Raw genomic sequence first — 13,418 nt, forward strand, 5'->3', positions numbered from 1 at the left:
GTGCCATCTATGCAATCGTGTTGACAACGTGCCCAGGCTCGAATGGCAAGAGCTACTTTATTTGTTTTTCTCACGGAACGGAAGGTAGGGCAATGGGCGATATCAGTTTCTGAGCGTTTTGCGCACGCACGCGGCGTTTACGACGACACAACACGCCTACCATTTGCCGCGAGAAAGCGGAGGCTCTCCTCGCACTTAATGCTGTCGGGTGTAACAGTGAACGCTGGTACGATGAGCGTCCATTTTTCGGCGCCGGAAGCAGATTGCGGATTATGGAAGCGCGACGAGCGAATCAGGACTAAGAGTGCATTCATGATGATGGCGGCGAGGCTGTTGATGACGATGGCGTCATACTGACACACAGTGACTGTCTTTGCTTCTTTTTGTCACAATTTTGTCGTTACCGGGCGCATTGCGTGAGCAGACTCATCGGTTTCTCCTCTCTTGCCGTGAGCGTGAGAGATCGCGATTGGGACGAGTATTACGGAGAATCGCGGAAAATGGTTTTCTCTGTGAAACAACCGGGCATAACAGACACCTGCGCGTGTTTCCTGGAAATGGTTGTATAAAGAGTTTATATTTTTAAATATTTCCCTCTCATTTCTTTTAATATCTCTTTCTCCCTTTCTATACACCATCTTTTTTGTATTCTGCTTATCATGTGCCTCTCTGTTTCTTATTTGGTTTTGTTTTGTCCTATGTTTTAGCTTGCAGTGAAGATGAGAAAACGTAAAAAAAGAGTGCGTACTCAGGACTTCCTTGCAAAAACTTCGGCCTATAGGGGAGGAATATATTTACTGAAGATGACTGTAGTACATAGTTCCAGATATACAGCTTGCTACAAATCATACTACGCTTGTTCGCTCAAACGACTTGATTTGGCAAAGCCAACTTCATTTCATTCATTTCCTGAGGTAATTACGATCGCCATCTTAAAGCTCTTTAAGTACCTCCGTCGCTTCCGCAGCTGTCCTCAGCTACACGACGTTTAGGAAAATAGACACAAAAATGTTTGCAATTGCAATGTGGATTTCCGTGCAGGGTTTGGGTATATACTGGTACTCTACGATAAACTAAACACCGAGTTTGGTGCTGGGCATACTACTTCTTTCAAAAAGGTCAGCTAGCTACTAAAGTTTGTGCGCCTTCTCGAGTATCGTCTCCCGTATGATGGCTGGTTACTCGCTGATTTCGCAACAGTGGAAACAAATGCTTGTACGCAGTCGAGTTTATCAGGGAAAAGTCACTGGGCACGTAATGTCAGTCGGCCGTTTCTGTTTTCATAACTTTTAGGATATTTCATAAGCGTGTAAAAGTTTGCCTGGGGCGTGTAGTTTATTTCCGCAGGACAACACACCCGCGTGGTAGCACGTACCCACGCGGACGATTGTTCACCACATTAAAACCGGTAGCAAACTATGTAAAATCAATCAATCAATCAATTAATCAATCAATCAATAAATCAATCAATCAATCAATCAATCAATTAATCAATCAATCAATCAATAAATAAATAAATAAATAAATCAATCAATCAATCAATCAATTAGCTTATTAGGTTTTATTCAGTGGGTGAATGAATGAATCCAAAGGCCAATTACTAATCGAAAAATTAATCAACTTATCCTTTTTAGCCATACAACAATTCGAATCAGCACTGGAAAGCGGAGAATTGACTGTATACCGGCTTGAACAAATCAATTACGACTATTCAACGACTTCACTAATGTAATGAAATAATTAATCACTTTTAGTAAGCGACCATTTGGAGTACCAATCGTAAATCGACGCTGAGACACGCACCATAACAATGTGATGTTTGCTTGCTTTTAAGGCGAACGCCTCATATCTCAATGTTTCAAGCGCCCGCGTTGTGAGCCGTAGAAAATAGGTCTAAGAATGTTGAGATTGAGCGAGCCGGGGAACGTGACCCTTGCATCCGCGCATCAGGAAAGGGAAACAGTAGAGCGTGAGGAGCGTCGGATGCGGGCTCTGAAAAAGGGCGATGCAAACGCACCAGGAAAGCGAAAGAACCGCGCCAAGCTACGGTAGGCCGCTGCCGCACGTGCAAACGCAGCCACCTCGAGCGGTCAATGTGCAAACAAAGGCGAACAGCAGGCTCCTGGCGATGGCTAGGGAGCGGAACGAGCTTTGGGGGGTGCTGTACAGAAAGATGGTGAAGTGGTGACGGCCGCGCCCGCAAAGTTCAACAAAAAGTTCAACCGCACGTTAACAGAAGGTCCAACAAGAATTTTGTTTGACATTTTTTATAAAGTTGTGAGCATCACCCGCATTTTTTTTCTTCTTTTCGCAATATGCGTACGTATGCGTCCTCTTTTGTTCGAAAAAATACTTTTCTATGTTTTTTTTAATGAAAGACCTGTTTTCTCATCATTAAACGTATTTCATCTTATCTTGGAGATTACTTCATCCGCTTGAATTCGCGAGTGCTTTAATTTTGCCCCTATTGCTGCTGTTGTAGTAATGTGCTGTTTACTAGCTTCACGTATTTTTAGAAGCTCAACCTCACAATTTTATTAAACTTCGGGTCGTTATTCTGTAGTAACTGGCAAAATAGCTACCCCGGAAGTGGAAAAATAAATCACGGTAAACTTCCTACACAACCAGCACAAAGAGCAAACCGGTAAAATAACCACCGTCCGTTCCATTCCCCCTCCTAGCCATGCCCTGAGGAATACCTGTGCGCACAAAATTTGCCTGCGCTCAACCCTGTCATTGTCTCGATGCTTTGAAGCGTAGCGCATATTTCCACAATGCCTTCAGATTCGAAGAACGGGCTCGATTGTTTGCGCAGAAGCAACCTCATTCGCCTTACAGCTTCCAGGTAACCCCGTCCTAGTTCGTGACGGCCAATGGCTTCTCTGAATCCCGCCCATTTCAAGAATCGCATTTGCTGTTGTGGCATCTCGCAAACAGCCTGAGTCATGGTTTTACCGAAAACAACAGAACCGGATGATTCTGACACTGAAAACCAGCACATTGCTTACTTGAGGGAATAGTTCACAGATGGCCCCTCAGTCACCGTTATGTCTCCCCACCTCCTTCCATCTGGACATTATCCTTATGTTTAAGATGTCACTTTTCATTCGTACCTCCGGCACATGAAGGAACTAAACTACAGCTGACATAGACGTCCCACAAATGCGAAGGAAGGCGTCCTTGTTGCCCCTTGCAGACACACAGGCGCAGTGTACGCACGTCAACATCATCATTATCGTCCTCACCTTCTTCAACAGCCCACCACGTCCACTGCAGGACGAAGGCTTCTCGCATTATCCTCCAACCGCTCCTACGAATAAAAAAATCAGTGCCCTTACACTCTGGTACGAAGGATGACCAGTGAAGCTGGTTGATGTGCAAGATGCGCGCAAAACAAAACAAGTTTGTACGTATTTTGCTTTGAGAATGCTTCCCAGCTAATTAACTGAATAAAACTTGGAAGGACCATAGTTATAACATAGAGCACAATCAAGGGGCTATCCGGCGCTCAGCCACGGCGGACAGCAGTCAGGTCACATCGGATCATGGCACGTCCACGGTGAAATCTCCCTGCAGCAGAACGGGCATGCCATCGGTGAGGACGTGAAGCCTGCCTGCGCAGACCCCCCATCCCCAAAAATGCACACATAAGAATGGAAGGGGGAAAGAGGAGGGGGAGTAGACGCCGCGCGGCGAGCACTCCCGATCGGGAAAGAGGCTGCAGCCGTAAAGAAGGGCGGAAAGTGGGCTTGTAACCATACTCTGTTAGTAGATGGCTATCCTTCACTGTGGAATCCACAGTGCGAGAAAGCCTGCTTACAAAATACAATCTTAAACGGAGTTTCTTAAAGCGGCTTCCCCTTTAAACACAAGTGCATTGCTGAAAAGACATTTTAGGTGTGAGGTTCCTTTTATTTGGTATTTTTATCATTTTTTTACACGCCGAACACAAATCCCACAATATTCGTTCCACCCGCCGAGTTTAGTTCTACACACCGAAAAAACTCTGCATATGTTTGTGGTAATCAGACATACACCTTCGCTATGATAAACGTGCATGCTCCCGTGTACGCGCACACAAACTCACACTATCATTCAGTTTTATCTTTCACCCATACGTGCAAAAACATAAACTGATTGATTGAAGGGTTTAACGCACCGACGCAACGCTGGCGATGAGGCGCGCCGTAGTGGAGGGCTCCGGATTAATTTTGACCACCTGGGGATCTTTAACGTGCGCCGAAATGTCGTACACACGGACGTTTTTGTTTTTCGCCTCCACCAGAAAAGCGGCCGCCGCGGCCGGGAATCGAATCCGCAACCTCGTGCTCAGCAGCGCAACGCCTTAGCCACTGATTCACCGCGGTGGTAAGAACATAAACTAAGAACGGGAAGACAGCTAAGTTAACAAATACCCCTGTTACTCGCAGGTTAATGTAAAAATTTCGACGAAATCTTTTTTTAGGGCAAGCTGCGAAAACTAACCAATGCCTATTGTTTTATTGGCTTTTGTCATTGAAAATCATCGTTTAATCAGGATGTAGAAATAAATGCTTGATGTAAAATTTCGCGCACTGCATGCATCGCTTTGTTCCCGGCAGTTGTAAGATTTTAGGATACAGCAGGACCATAACGACAACGAATGTAAATATCAAAGTTCGCTTTCTTGCATGAAAGCTCTTAAGAATGAAAGCGACTTTGTAACTACCCCTTTTTTGTGGGAACTAGGCTCCGCGCATAAAAGCCTAATAAAATATAGTAAGAACGTTTTAAGTGTTTAAAATAACTATTCCGGCTTGAAAGCAGATACCCGGATAACCAAGAATGAAGTTTGGTTGGCAATGACGTACAAAAATTTATTTATCACAAATACCCCCAACATCGTATAAGGAAAGCACTGTAATCGTCATTTTCGAAACGCATTAAGTGAGAAATTACGACTACCGCTATATTACCGCAGGTTACATAATCACATCATTGAAAGTGGAGGCACAGGCTCGTTTCTTGGGATAATATCTATTGGTATAACACTGAAAAAAAAATTGGTTTAGCTTATGTATTTGCCTCCTTATACTGCCCCAAAACACACAACATTTTTACGTCATGGAAGTGGGATCGCCGTCATTCGTTGTAGTTTAATTACCATTGTTAATGACGAGCAAAGCTTTTTGTCAATGTTCTATTCTGGCTGCGCCAATCTCGGCAAGAACATGCAACAGCCTTTCTGTGCGTAAACCGCGCAGAAAAAAATCCAGCGGAATAATTGCCAACATTCTATACAAGACACAAAGCGAAATTTAGTTCTTTTTATTGGTATCTCAAATATGTAACTATATAAATGCAAAACGTTGCTGTACTAGTATAAAAATGCGACCTCTTTCTGAAAGGGTTCGCCGCCCTAACAATGCGTGACACTGCATTCTATACACGAATCGGAGACATTCGAAATATACCATCTACTCGTCCGATTTGTTGCAGCCGAAAGACATAATGCCATATGCCGTGGATGTTTAACACAGCTAAACAATACTTCGGCCACATTTCGCTATTTCATCGGGATATGTTTCCTACTCGCATTGTTGCCACTTCGTGTGACTTGAATTTGCGCAGTTCTGTTTGTTCTTTTTGTTTCTGCAAATGGAGCTGCATTGTTGCCTTTTTAAGTGCATTCAGAAGTGTGTGTTTCGTTCAAAAACCACAGATATGTCACTCACCTTGTGTTACTGGGAGCGAGCTCGGTTAAGTGTGTTTGCCTATCCCGTAAAGTCAGCTGGATAGTTGCGTTATTCCACGTTGCGTTTAATAAACTTCTACGTGCTAGCGATTTAGTCTAAATTCCACAACTAGTCACAAATTCCACAATTAGTCACAAATTCCACAACACCGATACGGGTCTCTAGAAATCATGTACCCCTCCGTGTAATGACGACGATGGTAGAACTCGAAGCTTTCTTCCAACAGATGTCTTGGTGGCCGTCTGAGCTTGGACTTGACTCGCACGGAGTTTGGACTTGTGAATGCAGCGGCTTCCACTCTGACCATTCGGCTTTGATTTCACACAAAGAAAGCGGCAGGTTCAACCATCGTCGTCTTTAGATGGAGGGGTGCATAATTGTTCGAATTTTGCACGTCACGCACCCATTTCCAAATCTGAAATCCTTCGACTATGCCTGGATGGCGCAATCGGATCGACATCGGCTTCATAGCGCGATCGACCCAGGTTCAGTCACGACCACGAGGAGTGTTTTTTCCTTTCACTTCCCCCTGATTATCATCATAGTCTGACAAAGTTAACTTTCCTGCACTCTGTTTTCGACGCGACATACATAATCAGTCGGACATAGAAAGCTTCGCCTTAAGAAGTTTTCACTGTAAGAGCAAACAAATATTGCGTGCACAACGAAAATTATTATACCTATGCGGTTGACCCACGCATTAGTTTGTGAACCCGTTGGAATAGCGTGTCACTCAACCACTTGGCTAAATCAGCTGCATCATGGCGAATACGAAGAGATGTAGAAGAGCAGGCATGCTTGCATGGGTTCCAAGAAAGTGCGCAATAGAGGCCGCTTCTACACCGCCGCTTCGCTAGCCGATGGCGCTCCCCATTTTGACACTTACGCCATGCCCCGTGCTGATGGCGATTGGCGTGGCTGCAATTTTCCATAATGCATGAAGCACGCACCCCTCTTGGTGCAATGCATGTGTGTGTGTACGCGGAAAGGCGTTTCGTGAGTGACAGCGATTGCGCTTAATGGCGAGCCTTGCTCAATCTGGCATGCGCAACCTTAGCGGGCAACCTTCCTGCGAGGATGCCACGCACGCCTTGATCTGGGACTGGTCATCCCACGCTCCTTTGACTTAGAAGCAAGAGCGCAAGTTTTCTTCTCCCCAGACAAAACGGAGAGGCAAAAGGAGTAGTTCAGACACATACAGAAGCCTAAATGCGTTTTGCTAAGCCTGAGGACAGAAAAGGGGTACGTCAAGAAATGACACGAAAGCCCTTAAAATGTAACATTTGCCAGTACTTGCATCTAGAAGCGAAAAACTTGCTTCTAAAAAGTAATGCTAAACTATATGCTATCATGGCCATTATCACCATAGTCGTCATAATCATCGTCGTCATCCTCCTCGTCATAATCAGCAGCAGTAGCAGCCTCCTAACGTCCGCTGTTGGACGAAAGCCACTGCCATGTTTCTCCAGCCGTTCTGGTCTTACGGTGCCTTTCTCACTTTTCGGCGCCGAAAATTTTACCCTAAATCTTTGAAATCGCATTTTTCCCAGAGAAGAATACTAAACAAAATTAGTCAAAAGGACAACTTACCGCGCTACTTCCTTGGCAGGTTTTCAGACAATCAAAATAGCCAAAGAAGGGTAATCACGCAAAAATAGTTTTTAAACAGTTAATCTACCGTGGAATACAAATAAAAGGATAATACCGTAAGCCTTTTGCCCATCGGTATCAGGCACATGCACAGAGAAGAGTTTCGTTTGTTTAGAATGAGAGAATAAGGATTGTGAGGTATATACAAGCGCACAACCAATCTCGTTACAACGCACTGCAAGAGCAGTCAAAGCAGCACATATCAGAAGTACTCCATCGGTGCGCAACACTTGACCCTGGGGACGTGTTCGCTGCTATGACTTTTTACTACAAGTACAATTAGCACGGTAAACAGCACAAGGGGCTCATATCGCTGGTTTGAAGTGAAGTTGGTTGTGTGCACGAAAAAGGGCATATTACTCCTTTACAACAGAGAAAAAAGCATGTGGCATTTCAAGGCGATTGCGTCATTACATTCCACACAAACATACTCACAAACACCATCATACTGAACACTGCACAATGCGCGCCCACCTAGAGTAGAGCTTCCGGCGTTTCTTCCTTCAAAGAGGCCATGAAGACAAAATGCAAGTTTGCTCTGCTTGAAACAACCAGCTTATGGTAAATCACTTAGCTTTATTGCAGCCACACAAGACGTTGTATAACCAAGAGGACGCAAGAAAAATTGAAAAACTTTCAAATTTCGCGCTTCAGTGACGTAACATAGGCAGGAGTGACGTAATATGAGACACCACTCTTTATCAGTGCGTCACCTGCATGTTAGTGGCCAAGGCGTTGCGCTGCTGAGCACGAGGTCGCGGGTTCGATTCCCGGCCGTGGGGGCCGCTTTTCTGATGGAGGTGAAAAGCAAAAACGCCCGTGTGTACGAGATTTCGGCGCACGTTAAAGATCCCCAGGTGGTCAGAATTAATTCGGAGCCCTCCACTACGGCGCGCCTCATCGCCTGCTTTGCGTCGGCGTGTTAACCACTATGATCAATCAATCAATCAATCAATCAATCAATCAATCAATCAATCAATCAATCAATCAATCAATCAATCAATCAATCAATCAATCAATCAATCAATCAATCAATCAATCAATCAATCACGTGCATGTTAGCATACAAGTGGCACGTTGAAACGGAACCAGAGAACCCTACTACAGTTCCCAGTGACGTCTGTTGGCAGTGGCTTCGACCGGTTAGGCGACGTCATAAAGAAATGGCAGGAAAGTGGCTCGGCAATCCCCACTGCCTCAGCCATTTATTTAAAAAGACCCTGCAACCAATTGCTTTTTTTCAAAATCCAGACACTTTCAGAACCTAGTCAACAAACACATCCAGTTCTTAGAATACGAGGTCACAAAGTACCTCACCCAACAATTTTAGGGCTCTATGCCCATGAGATAACTTAGACTCTTGATCAAAAATATTTTCTCTCTGTTCCAGTGTTGGTGTTCTTCGAGCGTTCAATTTACGTGACTACAGCGTGGTAGCGAAAATTGGGCGACTTTATTTAAGTTTCAGCAATAAACGCGTTCGATAGCCACCTAGAAAAGCCGCAAAAGGAAAGCAGGAACGGAGGCGCATCTCCTGCGGCGAACAAATCACGTAGTGCCGCTCCAGCTTTCACGAACTACAGCTTTCAAAATGCTTCCAGACGCAAAGGAAAGCGTTATATCGTTTATCGGAAGTGTTGCGCGAATTCTTTTATCGTAAGTCCTTGCCACATCTCGTATATTTGTTTTAAGTTTCTGATAGAATCGGCATCATTGTTATCCATACAAAGCTGTCATAACTTGTATTTTGTCTTCATCGCCCCTGTAATGTTTGTTTCCCGCAGATCTCACAGAGATCTTGCCACGAAATATTGGACTTTCTCCCGTACCCTAGGTAAATCAAACCTCACAAAGTGAGTGTTTGATCACAGAGCAATATAAATTATTGTTCAAGTGATGAACTTCAAACGCCGTTTCACTTACTGGGGTGTTTTTAAAACGCAGAGACCATTGAAATATTGCCAGTGATCTCGACCATGGAAATATGCGACAAGTGTTCCTAGTCGGCGCTTCACAGTGGAGCTGAACATTTCTGACATCATCAATTGCATGAAATACGTCGCGCTTCCTCTTTCGAACATTACGCTTCCTTACTTAATCGCAATTACAGCGGCAAACACTTACGGGGAATATGAAACTGTTCCGCTTGTGTCATGCTGCACCATGTGTATAATTGATTTGAGTCTGCTTCAAGTTTGCCGTGTTTTCGGTCGCAAAGCAAACTCGCGTTTTTCCCACCATGTGACGACGGCCAGCTGAGGGAGAAATCAATTTATGGAATGAGTAGGGAAGAGTTCTCATTTAGCATGTCGGTAATATTGTACAGGTTTTGTCTTTCCTTTCCAAGTTTTTGTTGTGTTGTTGTTGTTGATGACACGAAAGTCATTGCAGAAAATTGTTAATGGGGTAAGAACATGCCCAAAACTTCGGAATGCGGTTTTAGGCGCGTAATCGCTGGGAGGGCCTGTGGCCGTTACATTTCTGCGTTCGGCGAGCTCACATTTCCGCTGCTTTGAGATCCTTGTTGCTCAAAGCAGCTCGTTCGTGCTTATGCAACATCCGCTGAATTCACACGTTTCTTAGTGTTTAAGCGCTAATGCCAAATAAATCGTTTCCATCTTATTTTACGCATCCTACTAAGCAGCTCATTTAGGTTGTCAATTCCGACCACTTGCAGTGTGTTTATATTCTGCTGTATAATAGAAGAAGTAATACCAATATGTTCTGTTATTCCCAGATATTCGAAATGGATTGCATAGTCTGCGTGTCTGTTGTTTAATTCGCTGTAAAAAAGGTACTCTGGGTTTATTTTACGAGTGGGGCGTAGACAGCTTTTGAGCTTGAGCGCGCCGTATTGCATTGAGTAGATAATAAGGCAGAGCGCCACACCATTGTTCTACACGATTGCAACCATGGAGTCTGTCCTCATGAATGAGAGTTTTGTGACACCCAGTGGAACGACGTGTGATGTCTGCCGTGTAGAAGAAATATGGCATCTGATCTGCTCTTCGGATTTGTATATGAAATAGTACGAGGATTTATAATCTTAAAAGAGAATGTAGGTGTTTCTGTGTCCTTGGTTGCCCTCATCTGACACCTGGCAACATTCGATTTTCTAATCAATTGCTCCCAAACAGCTATTCTTTTCCGCCTTTTTAGGGGCGAAGAACCTTTGGACCTCGCCTTGTCCGGGGCGTGGCGTCCGTGTACACAGTGTTGCGCATGCGCGAGGAGCATTGGATTGGATTGGATTTGGATTTAATTGGATTGGATTGAAAGGGATAGGATTAGATTAAATTGAATTGTATCAGATTGAACTGGATTGTAATTGTATATACTGTACACACGCGTTGTCACTCATCTACATGCGCGAGTGGGCAATGCCACGGGTGATTTACTGTAAGAACGATCCCCAATGCGTCGCCCACTCCTCATGATTCACTTCGTGGAGATCAGTGAATTTTTTTATTGCATGGTTTGTCTTCTAAAGGAATTTTCGTCACGACATGTGTCACTCGACAGAAAACATTTCAGATTTTGGGCTAAACTTTCTACCATTCATTCCCCCTTTCACAAAATCTAGCCCCGGCTCTCAAATTATTCGCATACGCCTCTTCGTGCATTCGTGCAGCCATCACCAAGATTTTGCTTTATAGTTTTACGCCCTCCTTCATTGCCCCCATAACCCATCGAAGTGAAGTCGTTAGGCAACACCAAGGAAACGAAGGTGAGGCCATCGAGGCGCGTGCGCGCTTCCGCTATCGAAGCTCCCGCAGCAGCCCACGCTCGAAGGCTTATTATTATCGCCATCGGAGTTGGCCGCGTATTTCAATCACGCACCCGGAGCCAGGCCTCCCATCCGAGCAGGCGGCCGGCCACCGCAATTGGATCAAGGCTCGCATACGTATCGAAGGCGTGATAGAGGCGCCTGCCGTTCTTTTGTTAGGCTTCCGCGGCGTTGCCAAGCAATTGTGCCCCGCGATGCGCAGCTGCTATAAAAGTATGCAGGTGCCGTTAGAAACGAGCATCGCATTCACGTGACTCTAAACGACATGCGCTGTGCATGGGGCCGTTCAGGAGGAACTCCAGAACGCGCTTTGACTGAACTTGGGAGAGAGAGAGAGAGAAAAACTTTATTTGAGCCCCATTGGGCTAGTCTGGGTGGCGGGTGACCGGCGGTGGTAACCGGCCGGTGACCATTGCAGCTCGCTGGATGACCTTAGCCTGGACCTCACGGTCCGAGCTGCACAACGCCTTCGCCCAGTGCTCTCCGTCTGTGAAAGGGGGGAATGGGTTTTGGGGGCACTGCCACATGCAGTGGTCTTGGGTATCGAGGGACCCGCAGTCGGGGCACAAAGGGGTGGGGTACAAAGAAGGGTAGATTAGGTGAAGTCGATATCGGCAGGGGAGTACGTATGTTTGGGTGAGTCGCCATAGGCGTTCCTCTTCGTTGGAGAAGGTCGGAGCGGCTGGGGGTAGTTGGCGGCGGGAGAGGCGGTAGTGCGAGGTTATGTCGTTGAAGGTAACGAGTCTGTCGCGGGCTGATAGGGCTCCGTGGAAGGGCTCAAGGCCAGGACCAGCTCGGACGGTGAGCTCTCGAGCGGCCCTGTGTGCTGCCTCGTTCCCCCCCACACCCGTATGGGCCGGAGTCCATACCAGCTCGACTGGGGTGGTGGGAGAATTTCGAAGAAGGATTTTGAGGGCCAAAGGCGAGATCATTCCTTTGGCGAAATTTTGAACGGCCGTTTTGGAATCGGAGATTACGATGGAGGGGGGCGGCCTGAGGGTGAAGGCTAGGGCTACTGCCGCCTCTTCCGCGGTCGCCGGGGAGTTAGTGTACAGAGTAAGCGAAGCAAGCGGAGGGGCGTCAGGACCATTAATGACCGCTACCGCATAAGCTTCACGGGTCCTATATCTCGCAGCGTCGACGTAGACGGTGGAGGGGGTGATTGGGTACCGATTGGTTAACGTCCTCGCCCTGTGCTCCCTGCGCGCTCGATGAAACGTCGGGTGCATATTGCGCGGTATGGGTCTCACCGTTATTAGCTCATGAAGGCCACGAGCAGTGCTTCTCGTTTCGATTCATTAGTCTCTGCTGACGTAGTGAAAATTCATTGGTCGTCCGAATACTGCCCCCCCACAAAAAAAAAAGACCATCAACACGATTTCATAAAGCTGCCACGAAGGACAGAAGAAAACAATGGAGAATTCACGATGGTGACCCGGGTTGGATTTCAATTCTCCAAGTAGGATGAACTCGTGTTGGCGTCTGAGACCTTAATGTTGTTCTGCATTTCGTTTGAAGCTGTAGGGCTTCTTCTAAGCCCTAAAATCGAATACCCACGAACACTGAGACGTGGCCGTTTCCCGATCGTTGAGTGGTGAGTTGTTTTATAAATAGGCAAAAAAAGACCGCAAGTTTTAAAGGGGCCAAGCAAGCAAAATAAAAGTTTGTTGTATTCGAAAGATTTCGTGTGCTATAGTGCCCCAGCGCTTGTCCGGGAGCAACCAATGCTTTATTCACTGCGAAATTAATCAAGCTAGTTTAAAATTTTGATTATCCCTCCAAATTGTGTGTTTTACGATGTCTGCAATGACACAATAAGAACGGGTCTTCAAACTTATATTGGTTTGAAGCGGTGATTTGTTTACCGTTGGTCCACCTAGATGGCACCACCATACTGCAGCGGGCCATTTTCTGCCTTTGCTTTGTTTTTACCCTATTTGTACCTGACTTGTTTTTGTTCGTGGAGAAAATGATTAATTGTTACGTGAAACATGGTAATCGCTCGACAAATATGGTCTCGTTAGGCGCCGTCGCTTACGCCAATGGGCCAGTGTCGTCTCAGACAACCCCAATGATCCACAGTGCTGTGCAGCTAAAACAGCATAGTGTGCGCAGTTCCAACAGCAGTAAGCATCAATACTTCTATGTGTATGTGTGCTTTCGTAACTTCCAATGTTTAGCCCACCATGCTACTACTATAAAAATAATGGGCTCTGCATTTAGGCGCAAATAGCTCGTTCGGAAAG

This window comes from Haemaphysalis longicornis, unplaced genomic scaffold (assembly GCF_048455015.1).
Source record: "Haemaphysalis longicornis isolate Haplotype H1 unplaced genomic scaffold, Haemaphysalis longicornis Haplotype H1 scaffold_8, whole genome shotgun sequence".
NCBI lineage: Eukaryota > Metazoa > Arthropoda > Arachnida > Ixodida > Ixodidae > Haemaphysalis > Haemaphysalis longicornis.